Below are 17255 nucleotides of genomic sequence, written 5' to 3' on the forward strand. Positions count from 1 at the left end.
TGTAAGTGGAATCATACAATATGAACTCTTTTGTGTCTGACTTCTTTTGCTTATTTTAATGTTTTTGAGAGTCATCCATGTTGTTTCATGCATCAGTAGTTTTTTCTTTTGTTATTGTTGAGGAGAATTCCATTATACAAATATACCACAATTTGTTTATCCATTGTCCAGTTGATAGATACTTGGGTTGTTTCCAGTTTTTGCTTTTATGAGTAAGGTTGCTGTGAACATTCATGTATCAGTCTTTTGGGGGGACATATTTACTCATTTCTCTTGGATATATATCTAGAAGTAGAATTGCTGGGTCATAGAATAGTTGTATGTTTAACTTTATTGGAAACCACCAAACAGTTTTCCACAGTGGTTGTACCACTTTACACTCCCAACAGCAATGTAAGAGTGTCCTGGTTGCTCCACATCTTTGCCAATAATTAATATTATCAGACTGTTGGGCTGACAATTAAGATTTTAGTGAGAAATATTTCTGAAGAAGACTTTCAGGAGCCACCTGTCTACTCTGGACCTGCCGCATCAAGCCATAGCTTGACAACTTCATGCAATACCTGAAAGGGTGCTGAGCCCTCTACGGCAGTACAGGGTGGAGCCTATTTAGTGACTGCTGTGTCTCAGGGGCTTTTGCTCTTGGGAGCAAAATGGGGCTTATATGCACACATATAACCTAGGTGGGATGATCTGTAGCCCTAGCCATTTCAAAGGAATCTGTAAGACTGTCAGGCATTCCCCAGGTCGGGAGTGGGGATGGGGGTGGGGATTCTTTGTAGTGTTAAACAGGCTAGGAATTAAGTGTCTCTAGACTAGTAGTAGGGTCCAAGTTATGTTAATAGGAAGAATACACATTCTCTCACATAGCTAAATCTTTGGAATAAGTTCATTTCCCACAACAAGCTGTGCCTGAACATACCTTAAAAGAAAATTTGTCTTTAACAATCCCAAATCAAACTAGTCTTGATGGCTTACTATCAGATCCTCTTCTGCACAGGGAAAATTCACCCTTTGCCCTAAGGAACATTCAGAGCTCTGAGAAGAGGAAGACCCTACTGACCTACAGCCAATGCCTAAGAGAGCAGAGCTTGGAGACAAGAAGGGATTGGGTCTGAGAACCTTTATCTGGAGGAGCAAGCTGGTGTGTCCTGAAGGAAGATGCAGCGAAGAGAGGGCTATATGCAGATTGTGAAAATGTGAGAGTTGAGGGAAAAGGCAGCCACATCCTCTGAAGTTTGTTAAAGAAAAATTTATTCAATGATACTTGTTAGAGCATGCTAAGGCAGACTTCATCCAGGACCATCATGATAGGTATAGGAACAAAAGCACAGCTCTTATTTCCTCTCTGCCTCTCCTCACCTCCTCCCCAACACATACTCAGTACTGCTTTGATTCTCTTTCTTGACGCCAGTAAAATAACTGCTTACATTCCTTAGGAGACAACACTTACGTATGCAGCCTAAGGAAGCCAGAGAGTATTTTAAAAGGAGTTTCCTCCAATTCCTTCTGAAGGTTACCATTCCATCACACTGTGAATTATTAGGTAGAGGGATATTGGCCAGCACTTACATTCCCAGGATGGGAGACTCAAAGGCTAATTCTCTGACTTCCACCTTCAACCCAGACAGAGCCCAGGGTCAGAAAGAAATAGGCTCTGACACCAGAGTTTCATTTGTTCACTCATTCATTCATTTGCATATAGGTACGCAGATGATACACATATGTATGCCGAGCCTGGATGTCTGTTTTCTCCCCTTTGTGCAAGAGATTGCCTATCTCCTCTTCTTGGGCACCTCCCCAGAGCTGAAATCAGCTACTCTTCCTGTTACTAAATCCCCAAGTTGAGTTCAGGGGAAGCATACAGGAAGCCATCTGCTAGAACTGACTTGTAATGTCCCTTCCAGCTTTAAAAGCTATCCATAAGCATAGCTCTTGAGACAGGTGTTAATCACTGTTGATTCCTTATGATTGATTGATCTAGTAGCTTTTTAGTGAAACCTTAAGACTCTACACCAGTGGCCATAATCACTGCTGTTGATACTTTTAAAACATAACTACCTTGCTTTTGAAAAACAATTTACTTGAATTACATGAGTGTAGTTCAAAACATGTCCCAAAGATGGCAGTACAATAATACTTTGTGCTGCACTGTATTTTCAAACATTTTTAACTCCACTAAATTATAAAACATGTTGAAGGGAAACTTTATTATGAGAGACTGAAAAAAACAGAATTTTTTTTCTATTATTCTATTATTGCTACAAGAACATGTCTGCAATATAATAATATCTCACTTCTGCATAACACTTTAAAATACGCAAAACACCATCACTCACGTTATTTCACTTATTTCTTACAACAAACCTATATGATGGTTATTTTCATTTTATGTAATAAGGTTAATTATGACTAATTCAAGGTCACTCAACTAGTACAGCTACAGAACCAGTTTTCCAAAGTCCAGGAATGCCTTTCTGCACACCTCTGCCTTGCAAAGAGCAAGTATCTACAGGTCCAGTAATTTACTTTAAATATCATGGGTTTTTATGATCCAGCAGAGTTTTGGAAATAAATTCATATAATTTGGAGCTGAGGTTGTCTGATAAGTAGGGTAACCAACTCATCCTGGTTTGCCAGGGACTTTGCCCCAGTTTTAGCTTTGAAAGTTACATGTCCTGGGAACCCCCTCAGTCCCAAGCAAACCAAGACAGTTGGTGATGAGCTCCCTGAGTCATCTGTCCATTTGTTACATGGTGGTTGTCCAACAGTTCTGGGAAAGCTCTGCCAAGTGGTGCCCAGCACACTCCCTTGCACTTAATACTATTCCATAAATATCTGTAAAGTTGTGATTCAGCTTTGTGTTTTGTTCCCTCACGCCCCCCAAAAAAGTCTTTCCTGCTGTTTCCTACCTAGTACGTAATCTTTGGACTCACTCTTCTTGATTCCAGACTCAGCCCATTTGGGCACCATTTCCCCATCTAGTCTCAGCTTGTTTCAAACTCCCTTCAAGTTTTAGTATTCTGTTCAGAGGCAGCTCTTTGAGAGGGGGCAGCAAAGTACAGGAGCTGAAAGATATTGTGCGTGGAAGAGGCATTTTTCTAATGCCTCTGCTCTAAAACAACATAAAGCAAAACCAAGCTCTCTCACATTTCACATGCTTAAGCACTTCATCAACTTGAACATTTGACACACAAATGGTCAGTCTTTCCATTCATTGCCCTTTAAACTCTTGGATATGTGAAGATTAATGGGCCCTAGGAACATAAGATCAAAGTGAGGTCTCTGAGGAGTTGAAGTAGAGGGGAGCTGGGTGTGTGTGAGGTGCTGGTACCTGAGGCAGATGGCACACGCATAAATAGGCCCCAGAGACGATTCCCTGTAAATCACTGTGACTTTGCCTACTTTTGTCCTACTCCAGAGAGCAAAGGCATTAATTAAGTGCATTAGGAAATCCAATAGGCCAGATGGAAAATACGAGGGTACTTCAAAAAGATTGTGGAAAAGCAGAACTAAAAGAAAATACAAACCTTTCCACGAACTTTTTGGAGTACCCTTATACTTTGAAATAAAGAAACCAACCCCCTCATTTAAAAAAAAAAAAAAAAAGTCTTTGATGTTTGTGACCCATACAAAGCTTTAAAATGAAAAAGTCCAAGAAATTGTTATTCCAAAAACTATACTGAACATTGGTTAGTGTCTATGAAAAGTAAATTCCTATAAAACTTTTAAGTAAGCTGCACAAATTCACTCAAACTACTTTCAAATATGAAAAATAAATGTAGCTTTATTTTTTTAATCCTCATCCACTGTGATATCTTCATCTCTGGTTTCAGCACTTTCTTTTCCGTGTCCGCAGCCGTCTCCCGAACAGCCCCACCCCAGCACGGTGTCCCTTATGTCCTGTGGGGAAATAGCTCGTGTCCCATCCCACACAACCCACACCCCTCCCACCACCCTGCTCCTCCCCTCACGTCACACTGTCCTATCAGCCTCAGCTTGACCCGAGCCTCGTGCTCCCCTCTCCTGACTTGGTCCCACCTGGGCTCCCTCAACAGGCAGTCAGCCCTACAGACCCAACTATGGGAAAGCGGGAGATTAGGAAGGAAATGTAATGCAAATAAAATTTTGAAAGCATCCAGCCGATAGTTTATTGTTTTTCTTTCTTCTCCCCAATAAATGAAGTGCTCAAGCAGAGAACCATTCTGTCATTAGAGCCCCAAAGAAGAGTGGAGGGGAGTGAGAAAGCCCCTCAGGAAGGGCAGGATGGAAGGGAGGTTCTAACAAGTCAGGAAGAGGTGGCGGTTTGACCCCTTTCAGCCTCTAGGAGATTATGGAGAAGAGAAGAGGACAGAAGTAGGGGAAGCAAGACTTGAGGTATTTGCCCTCTGACTTCTGATGTCTGGGCTGATATCACAGAAAAGAAAAGCAAGCTTGACAGGCTCTAGAGAAAGCTGCAGACTTCACAGAGGTCCCTAAGAACTCTTGCATGGCACAGTTCCTGGCGGCACAACCATGTGAATGGCCCTCTTAGCCACTGAGGCAGCTGCTTTAGTGGAAAGACTCCCCCCCACCCCCACCCCACCCCAGTGTTTGGCCTGTGTGGGGATCCAAGCCCTTGACCTTGATGCTATCAGCACCACACTCTCCCAGGTGAACCACTGGCCAGCCCTGAGGCAGCTGCTTTAGAGTGAACTCGAGGATTGAAGGATTGTATGGTGTTGGGGGGTTGCTAAGTCGTCCTCGCGCCTGGTGGTACGGAAAGTTGCTAGTAGCTCCTGTGTGGCCTGTGCGGGAACACAATGGAGTTGATGCTGCTGGCTGGTGAGTTTCTAGGGGCCATCCAACAGTGGGCACCATGTCCTCAGGACCACTACCCAGGGCAAGAAAAAATGGGAGTTCACAGCCGAATCTCAGGGGGGACATGCAGCATCACCAATAGCTGGGCGGGGGGGGGGTTCCAAGTGCACAGACAGGACTACTCCAAAAGAAACTAGACCACAAGGGCTCCTGCATCTTCACCAGACTTCAGCAATGGGAGACAGCAGGGAGAGCAGTGACAAGATAGACGGGGGCATTCTTTCTGCAGAAGCCAGAGAGGAGCCCCACCATTGCCTCAAGAACACTGTTAAGGCCAGGACCCCAGAAGCCCTCTTTGCCAGGGACAAGGCAGAAGGTGAAGAATTGGGAAAAGCAAATTTATTGAAAAAGCAGAGACTAAAAGGAAACAGTTGAAGTCAAAATGTAATAATAAATCTTTGCTTGAAGTTCCCCAGGCCCACACTACCTGATAGGGTAGAAGTGGGGGAGGGGGAGCTTACAAGAAAGATTAATTGTTGAAAAATAAAATAGCCACATGTTCTTGGCGCTTTTTTCAATAGAATCAGTAAACATGCCATTCTGCTGTAGCAGTCAGGAGAAAAAAGTTGTTAGTGTATTGCTAATTCAGCACATAGATCTTTTAATAAATTACTCAACCAGCTAATTGCTGGTCCATAAATCACTGCTTGGTAAATGGGTGCTCAGCAAATTGGTTTTCAGCACACTGATCTCTTGATAAATTGCTTTTCGGTGAATTGATCTGTTTCAGCCTACTGGTAAAAAAATACACAGAATCCCCATTCCTATCATGTTTATTTTGACTCTCTGTATATAGTCTTAGCAACTCAAATTTTGTACTACTTGAAAACACTTTAAGAGACATTTATATTGCTTTCATATCAGCACCTGCAGTTTCACCATTCTGGCATAAACATGAAATCTAATGAACCATGTGTGGCTCTCCAAACACAGTTATAGTCTAGTCTTTCCAGAACCCTTCCAGGCATGACCAGAATGCAAAAAAGCAATGGGGGGAAATGAGGAAAATGAGGTTATTGAGGGGCTTGGAGGCAGGGAAGGTTGAATGATGACACAAATAACCCTGAAGAACCTGAGCTGATGCTGTGAAAATTCTCAGAAAGAGTAGGTCTTTCTCCTCTGGAGCTTGCCTGCCTTGAGCTCACTTTGAGACAATCATCTCTACTTCAAAACACTTTGTTTTTCCACACAACACAGAATTCTTTCTCATGACTACACTTTGTTGGTGCACAGTGTGCAACATTTTTTCTGAGATCTGCTTTGCATAATTTGAGGCTTGTGTGTCCCCTAGGAGGTGTGCAGTAAGGCATTATTATAGTCAAAATCGCCAAATGCCACACTCCACAATATCCCTGCTGAACTGGTTGGATTTCAGCTCTCTCTGCTCCAACTCACTGTAGGCAAATCGGTGTCTTCACTATCTCCCAGATGCTGCCCTGTTCACTTCTGCCACAGTACTGTCTCTTGCTGTCAGTGTCCCACCCTGACTACCCACTGCTCAGCTGCTCATTTTTCAAGGCTCTCCCACCTCAATAACTGCACAGAACCATCAACTATCTCAGCCCATACTAACATCTCCATTTTTGGGAAAGCCTATGAGCACTGCTCGTCTACATGACTCTCTTTCTGGCTTTGAACTCTGTAGATCTCATATTCTACTTATGTCATGTATGTGTCACTTTAAATACCATAAATTTTTTGAATTGAGGTGTCCTGTCTCACATTTCTGCACCTCATTCTGTGATGAGGACATCTGTATATCTCTAATAAAGCCTTACAGAATTGAATAGAGTTTTTGGCTGTAACCTAAACACTTTGCTCTGATTTAGAAATAATTTTGCTTGCTCATACGTTCAAAATAGACACCATACCAAACCATTTAGTAGAAAGAATGCTTTCAAAAGGATTTTTGTAATGATGGGGAAATATGGTATTCAGAAATGGAGCTGAATTGGTTTTTTGAAAAACAACTTTGGGATATAATAGTCTTCTCATAAATTTGTTGAATGAAACATACAGACATAGATTATATAGACATTTCTGGAAAAAATACATGTACTATTACATTATAGAATAAATTTAGAATTCAAATGAGAGAACAAAGACTGAATAGCTCATTTAAGAGGGAAAAACCTTACTAAATGCAAGACAAGAAAATAGAGAAAGAAATTGTCTTTATGGCACAGTAGGTCATAAATTGAATATGGGTCTTTTAAAAAATACAAGGCTTTTTAAAAACAGTGAATATGATATTGGAGTGTAATGAATAAGGCACTTATACTAATGAACAGGGATCTGAAAAGAAGATAATTTTTGACAAAATGCTCATAGACAAGTATATCTTTAAATAGTAAGTTTCTTAAAGTTTCCTTAAACTTAAAACAACATTAATTTGTTAATGTAGCTTATGCATATCTCAAGAATATGTCTGTTAAATACTTGTGGGCATTAGATACAGTCTTTACGCTCTATTGTGATAGGTTAAACTTTAAGGTATTGAATTTTCATTTGGAAACCTCAGCAGAGGTGTGGAGAAATTGGACTTAAAAATCAAAAGAAATAAAGGCTAAAAACATTTTTAAAAAGTTAGAGTTTGTAAATATAATGTTATCTATACAACTGCTATGAATATTCCATATTTATACATATCAAAGTTTTAGCAGTATATATTTAGAAATGTAGAGATAAATACCAGAAGAAACATCTACAAGATTAGAAAATAGTACCTGAGGAGAGAAAATGTAGATGGAATAGGATAGGGATGAAGGACTATTATTTTTTATTAATATAGACAAAGCACTGTAATTCTAATTGATTTTTTAAAAACTATTCATCTACTACTATGAAAAAATTAAATTTTAACAAAAGTATGAGATATTGAGAGCTGATTGGAGGCTCTGCATGCCTGGGTAGAGCTTCTGGGCTTTTGACCTTGAACTTGGGTAACTGGGTAGAGAGCTAGCTGTGGGAGTAGGGTGGGGTCTGCTCCTGCCATTAAATGCAGATCTTTTCTTGGGGGTTATTTTCCAGAGAAAAGTTTTCTGAAGGAATTTAATAGTATCTACATCCGTTCAATCTAAAATTTGTGTAAACAGATTTTTAGAGATATGGAGATTATCTCCAGAATTAAACAGACTCAGCCTCAGAAAGATTGGTGGTGAGGATAGAAGAGCAAACTGTCACTTTTCATTACAAGCCCATTTTAAACATACTCTTGGGAACACCTAAAAAAAGGTATAACCTTTTTTACTTCAATCCATTATGAACCTTTCTCAAAATGTAAATAACCACTTACCGTGGGAATATGCCATTTCCATCTTTGTTTCTCTCACATTAGAGTCTAGTGCTTTGCATACACTAGGTGATCAATAGGTGTTGAATGTTTGAATGAACCTTGATACAGTATATATATCTTCTGCATAGTCTTCATGTGCCCTTCCAGATTACTCCCCAACTTTATTCGCTCTGTGTGTCAGCTTCCATTTGATTCATCAATGAGAGATCCTTCCAGGAGATCTAACCATGGGAAGAGAAAGAGGTCCAGGTATCTGCTGCACCAGCTCGCTCTCTCTTTCTCTCTCTAGGTCAGTTTGGCAGTGCCTGCATTCCCCCACCCAAGTTCACAGCCCTTGCTAGGGAGCCTTTTCCCTACAGCTATAGCTCTTGCCAGATTCTAGCAGCCACTCCCTCTCCTTGTCCCTTCAGACCTGGGAGAGGTAACAGCTTCCTGCTCTTACTGGTCCTTTGCCTTACTTTGTTCGGGCTGCTATGACAAATTACCATAGACTGGTGACTTATAAACAACAGAAAATTTTTTCTCACGGCTCTGGAGGCTGGAAGTCTGAGATCAGGGTGCCAGCATGGTCGGTTGCTGGTTAGGGGCCTCTTCTGGGTTGCAGTCTGCCATCTTGTTGGGTTTGCCAACTGCTATCTTTCACACCATGGAAGGAAAGGAAGACTCTTATAAGGGCACTGATACTGTTCATGAGGGCTGCACCTTCAAGACCGAATCCCCTTCCAAAGGCCCCACCTCCTAATATCATCACGTTGGGGTTAGGATGTCAATATGAATTTTAGGGGGACATAAATATCCACACCTTTGTAAATAGTCCTTTCTTTAAATTTCTTCTATTTCCTTTTAATCATTCTTGATTCTTGATCTATTTCCTGCTCAAACCTTAACAGATGCAACATGTACCTAACGTCCTTAGTCAACTCAATTTAATACATTTTTAGAGTACAGGCATTGTGCAAAATAATGTGGTATTGTGAAGATTCAGTCCTGCTCTTCAGTTGTTTAACCAAGGAAGGAAAATGAGAAGAAATACAAACAATTATATATTAATCATACATATCAATTTTGTTCATTATAGAGAACAGTAAAATATTAACATAGAGTGGTAAACTCAGAAAGGGCAGATAACTTTCAAATTGGGTCTTTTCCTCATTTTTACTAAACGAGCTCTTCAAGGGAGAGTAATTGAGTGGGAATATATATCTTTGTCATACTCGGGTTAGAAAACTTACTTTAATGAACATGTTTCTGGACCTGGAACTCATTCCAGCACCTATGTGATATATATATATAAGATATTTGATGATTGATGTGGAGCAACAAGATATATAACAAAGCCTAGAACCTTTAATATTAATGAATGCATAAATTTTTTGCTAAAAAGCAGAAAATACCAAGAGCTCAAGGATTTATAGAATTAGAGACATCCCAGGACAGAGGGAAATAAAATGTTTTCTTGATCCTGTTCCCTTTTGTCTACCCCTCTCAACTTTGTTATGTGAGTGGAGATGGTATTTTGTTGGGAGAGAAATGGAATTGGTAGACCAGGATTTAAAAAATCATACCATAAGCAGTAAGGCTTACCAGTGAAGAGCATGGACTTTGGAGTGAGGATGACTGCTTGGGTTCAAATCTCAGCTCTGCTACTTCCCTGGGGAAGGTATTTCACATCTCTGTGCCTCAGTGACCTCATCCATAAAAGGAGGATAATTGCAATACTTATTTCATAGGATCACAATAAAAATTAGATGAGTTAATATGAGCAAAGAACTTGTGTGTAATACATTCTATATAGATGTTAATTGTTGTATTTTTGGAGGTTATAAAATAATTATGAAGTCCTTTCTCTGAATTAGGCTTGGCCTGGCATGTGGATTGACTTCCTTGATGTGAAAAATTTTGTGAAGCCAGTAAACTCTCTTGAAATTCTGCTAGTAAATCGTCTGTATCTTAATTTATATTTTCCTGATTGGATATAACACTATGAAACATAGGGAACTTTAATATTAATGCAAGAACTCTTCAGACAATAAGTTACAGAGGGCTCAAAGAAGGAAGAGATTGTGCTGATTGAGCAGAGGCTAGTAGATGCCTTATGAAGGTGAGTATTTGAGTGAGACTTAAAAAAATCAGTAGCACTTAGAGGAGGGGGAAAGGAAAAGTACTTGTCTGTCCTCTTATGAAACCATTTTTAGTTACCAGATTGTGTGGGTGTTTTGTTTATACCAGAGTACACTTTCTAAAAGCACTTAATCTTCCCAAGGCCAGCACTAATAGGTTCTGATGTTGTCTATTCTGGAAAAGAAAGAAAGAAAGAAAGCCAAATAAAGGTTATATAACCATGCTACCAATTTAAATGCTTTGTGTTCCACTTTGCCAGAATTTCATTAAAGACTGTGTGGTCTTTAGTTCGGTACCAACTGGGTGTGTGTGTGTGTGTGTGTGTGTGTGTGTGTGTGTGTGTGTAATTCACATACTAGCCCTTCTCTCTCTGCTTCTAAGTCATATTTTTCCAGTTCATTTGGTGGAAAGAAGGGTTTGTCTCATGCCTGTCCAGAGTCAGCATGCCACAGCTGCTTCTGTCTGCCTCTGTTAACATTCCCAAGGGCCATCATTCACTTTACTGCTAGCTGCTGCCGGGACACTTGGCCTACTGCTCCCTTGAAAGGATGCTGCTACCCCCTGTAGGTGTCAATAAAGGAATGAGTATGGGACTGCCATTTTTACTGCTCTGACTTCTTATTTCCCCCATCACCACCCCACAAAGTTGTTCTGGCAAATTAAATTTCTACTGAAGATTTAGAGTCAGAGATAGTTTTCTTTACAACAACACAATTTACAATCGAATATTAGACATCATTTGTCTTCAATGTCTTCTGACAACACCACCACTGGAAAATTTCTTCCTTCTGTCTTACTGCCAGACTTCTCTCTCCCTCTGCTCCCTGTACCCTTCTTGATTCACCCCAGTATAAAATCTGTGTTTATTCTTATGCAGATCACTTTATCCATCTTTTTGTTTCATCATCCTCTTTAAATACATGCCCTTAGTCTCTCATTCTACCTTCAAATAGCTCATCAAGGTATTTTCCTAACCAGACATTTTTCTCCCTGAGACAACTGTAATAATGCCAGGTGGTAAACGGTAACCATCTCATATGATGAGATAGAGATGAAAGGATCAGCCCAGGCAGTCATCCCTCCACTGTCGTGCTAGCACAGCTACAGACAGTCGCAATGCGGGAAGCCATCTTTTAGTCAGGTTAAACGTCAGATGACTGTCTTAACTTGGATCCCCTAGAAACAGAACTGAGACAGGTGTTACTGTGCAAGTTCTTCCCTGAGAGAATGTTCTCAGGTGAAACCTGCAGAGGAATGAGAAAAGCAGGATGGGGCTAGGGGAAAAGCCAGACAAAGACGCAGGTTCTGTCAAAATCTAGCCCTCGTCTGATCCCACGGGGAACTCTGGAGCAAGAAGAACACCACAGAGTTATCGTAACTGGAGACAAGGGGGCCAGGCTGTTGTACCTGCATGTTAGTCAGACATTGACTGGGGGTGACCCTGAGGGAACGTGTAACTTCCCAAGCATTTCCAGGTGAGGCAGCTCTTGTTGGCAGAGGGCAATTCTCAGGACAAGTGTGCACCTGTGAGCTATCATCACCTAACATGCAAAGCAGCTGGGGAATGGGTGCACCAATCTGATGAAGGGGGTGGGGGGCAACAGTAGCATCTACTGCAATGTCCAGCATCTCACAACAGAACTTCCTGTCCTGGCGCTCAGGTCTGGAGCTGACTGAGGCGGCTCTGGAACTGGCCAGACTCAGGAGAAGGTCAAACACACACCTAACTGCATTCTACCTAAGTCACTTTCTTCTGTATTTTTACCCTTCCATAACTCAATTCAAAATTTCTACCCTCTTTACATTTCTATCATATTTCATATTTCAATTTTATTATGGCTCACTAACAATAAATATTTACTGTTCTCAACTTATAAATGCTGCTTCGTTGTACAATAGGTACAACCACAGTTGAGCTACCGAAATCTTACAGAAAACATAACTAGGCACATGTGAGGCTGACGTAGAAGGAGGGTTCTGATTGGTTGGATAGCCCGACTGATCCAAATCTCAGCTAGAGAAGCCTAGAGCCACAAATAATATATTGCTTTTGCAAAAGAAGTACACATTGTATTCACTTGATATTTTGTGCAGCAGTGTTTTTCTAAGAAAATACTTGACAATGTCCTATTCATCTGATAGTTGCAGATAAAATAACCCAAAACACAATGGTTCCCTATAACAGAAAATAATGAAAAAAGATGTGCACAATTATACTGTATATTATTAGAGCCAAGATTTGTCAGTTGCAAAGAAAAATCAAACTAATTCTACTAAAAACATAAGTTAATTTCAGTGATACAGAAACTTCACAGACTCCAAGGATAGGGAATGACATGGAGAGTTAGAATATCAGAAGCTCTCTGTTTCTTAGTGATGATGTGGCTTTCTTCATCCTTGATTCTTTCTGTAGCCTAGTCCAACTGTCTGGGTCTTTCAGGTCTCTTTCTTTAGTTCTTCACCTTATACATGGCTGTTGGAATCAACCGCACATAAAATCATTAATGACTGAAACCTCCTTTTAAGTCCCTTGGTTCAAATCCTTGAGAAAGGAAATCTGATTGGGTGAGGTGACTATTTCTAGATCACTGAACTATGGATAGAGTGAGAGTCCTGTCACCTTCTGTTTGCTCGGCAGGGCTGGAGTGAGAAAGTTTAAACTGGAAAAGTGAATTGGATATGATGGATACATTGGTATTATTTATGGCACATACAGTTTACGTTGACCACCCATGTTTACCTCCAGTAACCGGTATTCCATGCTCTCCTGTTAAGGCCAGGGGAGAGTTCTCGTATAGCCTGAGGCCTGGAGACTAGCAAAGCCCTTGGACTAATGAGCCCTGTTACTTAATTCACCTTTTTTTTTTTTAAATTTTTTTTTTAAATTTTATTTTATCGATATACATTGTAGCTGATTATTGCTCCCCATCACCAAAACCTCCCTCCCTTCTCCCTCCCCCCCTCCCCCCCAACAATGTCCTTTCTGTTTGCTTGTTGTATCAACTTCAAATAATTGTGGTTGTTATATCTTCGCCCCCCCCCCCCCCGGTTTGTGTGTGTGTGTGTGTATGTGTGTGTGTGAATTTATATATTAATTTTTAGCTCCCTCCAATAAGTGAGAACATGTGGTATTTCTCTTTCTGTGCCTGACTTGTTTCACTTAATATAATTCTCTCAAGGTCCATCCATGTTGTTGCAAATGGCAGTATTTCATTCGTTTTTATAGCTGAGTAGTATTCCATTGTGTAGATGTACCACATTTTCCGTATCCACTCATCTGATGATGGGCATTTGGGCTGGTTCCAACTCTTGGCTATTGTAAAGAGTGCTGCGATGAACATTGGGGAACAGGTATACCTTCGACTTGATGATTTCCATTCCTCTGGGTATATTCCCAGCAGTGGGATGGCTGGGTCGTATGGTAGATCTATTTGCAATTCTTTAAGTAACCTCCATACCATTTTCCATAGAGGCTGCACCATTTTGCAGTCCCACCAACAATGTATGAGAGTTCCTTTTTCTCCGCAGCCTCGCCAGCATTTATCGTTCATAGTCTTTTGGATTTTAGCCATCCTAACTGGGGTTAGATGGTATCTCAATGTGGTTTTGATTTGCATTTCCTGGATGCTGAGTGATGTTGAGCATTTTTTCATATGTCTGTTGGCCATTTGGATATCTTCCTTAGAGAAATGCCTACTTAGCTCTTTTGCCCATTTTTTAATTGGGTTGCTTGTTTTCTTCTTGTAAAGTTGTTTGAGTTCCTTATATATTCTGGATATTAATCCTTTGTCAGATGTATATTTTGCAAATATTTTCTCCCACTCTGTTGGTTGTCTTTTAACTCTTTTAATTGTTTCTTTTGCTGTGCAGAAGCTTTTTAGTTTGATATAATCCCATTTGTTTATTTTTCCTTTGGTTGCCCGTGCTTTTGGGGTCGTATTCATGAAGTCTGTGCCCAGTCCTATTTCCTGAAGTGTTTCTCCTATGTTTTCTTTAAGAAGTTTTATTGTCTCAGGGTGTATATTTAAATCCTTAATCCATTTTGAGTTGATTTTAGTATACGGTGAGAGGTATGGATCTAGTTTCATTCTCCTGCATATGGATATCCAGTTATCCCAGCACCACTTGCTGAAGAGGCAGTCCCTTCCCCAGTGAATAGGCTTGGTGCCTTTGTCAAAGATCAGATGGCAGTAAGTGTGTGGGTTGATTTCTGGATTCTCTATTCTATTCGATTGTTCAGTGTGTCTGTTTTTATGCCAGTACCATACTGTTTTGGTTATTATAGCTTTGTAGTATAGCTTAAAGTCAGGTAGTGTTATGCCTCCAGCTTTATTTTTTTTGCTCAGCATTGCTTTGGCTATGCGTGGTCTTTTATTGTTCCATATAAATGTCTGAATAGTTTTTTCCATTTCTGAGAAAAATGTCTTTGGAATTTTGATGGGGATTGCATTGAATTTGTATATCACTTTGGGTAGTATGGATATTTTGATGGGGATTGCATTGAATTTGTATATCACTTTGGGTAGTATGGACATTTTGACTATGTTGATTCTTCCAATCCAAGAGCATGGAATATCTTTCCATCTTCTTGTATCCTCTCTAATTTCTCTCAGCAGTGGTTTGTAGTTCTCATTATAGAGATTTTTCACCTCCTTGGTTAACTCAATTCCTAAGTATTTTATTTTTTTGGTGGCTATTGTAAATGGGCAGGCTTTCTTGATTTCTCCTTCTGCATGTTCACTATTGGAGAAAAGAAATGCTACTGATTTTTGTGTGTTGATTTTGTATCCTGCTAATGTGCTGAAATCATTTATCAATTCCAACAGTTTTTTTGTAGAGGTTTTAGGCTGTTCGATATATAGGATCATGTCATCTGCAAACAGGGACAGTTTGACTTCATCTTTTCCAATCTGGATGCCCTTTATTTCCTTCTCTTCTCTGATTGCTCTGGCTAGTACTTCCAACACCATGTTGAATAGGAGTGGTGAGAGTGGGCATCCTTGTCTAGTGCCTGTTCTTAAAGGAAAAGCTTTCAGCTTTTCCCCATTCAGGATGATATTGGAAGTGGGTTTGTCATATATGGCTTTAATTATGTTGAGATACTTTCCCTCTATACCTAACTTATAGAGGGTCTTTGTCATGAATGAGTGCTGAACTTTATCAAATGCTTTTTCAGCATCTATAGAGATGATCATATGGTCCTTGTGTTTGAGTTTATTAATATGGTGTATCACATTTATTGATTTGCGTATGTTGAACCAACCTTGCATCCCTGGGATGAATCCCACTTGATCGTGATGAATAATTTTTCGTATGTGTTGCTGTATTCTGTTTGCTAGTATTTTAGTGAGGATTTTTGCATCTATATTCATCAAGGATATCGGCCTGTAGTTTTCTTTTTTGGTTATATCTTTACCTGGTTTTGGTATCAGGATGATGTTTGCTTCATAGAATGAGTTTGGGAGATTTGCGTCCGTTTCAATCTTTTGGAATAGTTTGTAAAGAATCGGTGTCAATTCCTCTTTGAATGTTTGGTAAAATTCTGCTGTGAATCCATCTGGTCCTGGGCTTTTCTTTGTTGGGAGCCTTCTGATAACAGCTTCAATCTCCTTTATTGTTATTGGTCTGTTCAAATTTTCTACGTCTTCACGGTTCAGTTTTGGGAGCTTGTGTGTGTCCAGAAATTTATCCATTTCCTCCAGATTTTCAAATTTGTTGGCGTATAGTTTTTTATAGTAGTCTCGAATGATTCCTTGTATTTCAGATGAATCAGTTGTAATATCGCCTTTTTCATTTCTAATTTTTGTTATTTGAGTCTTCTCTCTTCTTTTTTTTGTTAGCCATGCTAATGGTTTGTCAATTTTATTTCTCTTTTCAAAAAACCAACTTTTTGATTCGTTGATCTTTTGAATTGTTTTTTGGTTTTCAATTTCATTCAGTTCTGCTCTGATCTTAAGGATTTCTTTCCGTCTGCTAACTTTAGGATTGGATTGTTCTTGTTTTTCTAGTTCTTTAAGGTGAAGTGTTAGGTTGTTCACTTGCCATCTTTCCATTCTTCTGAAGTGAGCATTTAATGCAATAAATTTTCCCCTCAATACTGCTTTTGCAGTATCCCACAGGTTTTGGTATGATGTATCATTGTTTTCATTAGTTTCAATAAACTTTTTGAATTCCTGCTTGATTTCTTCTTGGACCCATATGTCATTAAGTAGAATGCTGTTTAATTTCCATGTGTTTGTATAGTTTCCAGAGTTTCGTTTGTTATTAATTTCTAGTTTTAATCCATTGTGGTCTGAGAAGATACATGGGATAATTTCAATTTTTTTGAATTTATTGAGACTTGATTTGTGACCTAATATGTGATCTATCCTGGAGAATTATCCATGTGCTGATGAGAAGAATGAATATTCTGAGGTTGTTGGGTGGAATGTTCTGTAGATATCTGCCAATTCCAATTGGTCTAGAGTCTTGTTTAGATCTTGTGTTTCTCTACTGATTCTTTGCCTAGATGATCTGTCTAATATTGACAGTGGAGTGTTCAGGTCCCCTGCTATTATGGTATTAGTGTCTATTTCCTTCTTTAGGTCTAATAGAGTTTGTTTTATAAATCTGGCTGCTCCAACATTGGGTGCGTACATATTTATGATTGTTATGTCTTCTTGATGGATCAGTCCTTTTATCATTAAGTAGTGTCCCTCATTGTGTCTTTTTATGGTTTTTAGTTTAAAGTCTATTTTGTCAGATATAAGAATAGCCACTCCAGCTCGTTTTTCTTTTCTGTTTGCATGGTAAATCTTTTTCCATCCTTTCACTCTTAGTCTGTGTGAATCTTTATGGGTGAGGTGGGTCTCTTGTAGGCAGCATATAGTTGGGTCCTGCTTTTTGATCCAGTCAGCCAGTCTGTGTCTTTTAATTGGGGAATTTAAGCCTTTAACATTAAGAGTTGTTATTGAAAGGTGTTGATTTATTCTTAGCATTT

Source organism: Cynocephalus volans, chromosome 2 (genome assembly GCF_027409185.1).
Source record: "Cynocephalus volans isolate mCynVol1 chromosome 2, mCynVol1.pri, whole genome shotgun sequence".
NCBI lineage: Eukaryota > Metazoa > Chordata > Mammalia > Dermoptera > Cynocephalidae > Cynocephalus > Cynocephalus volans.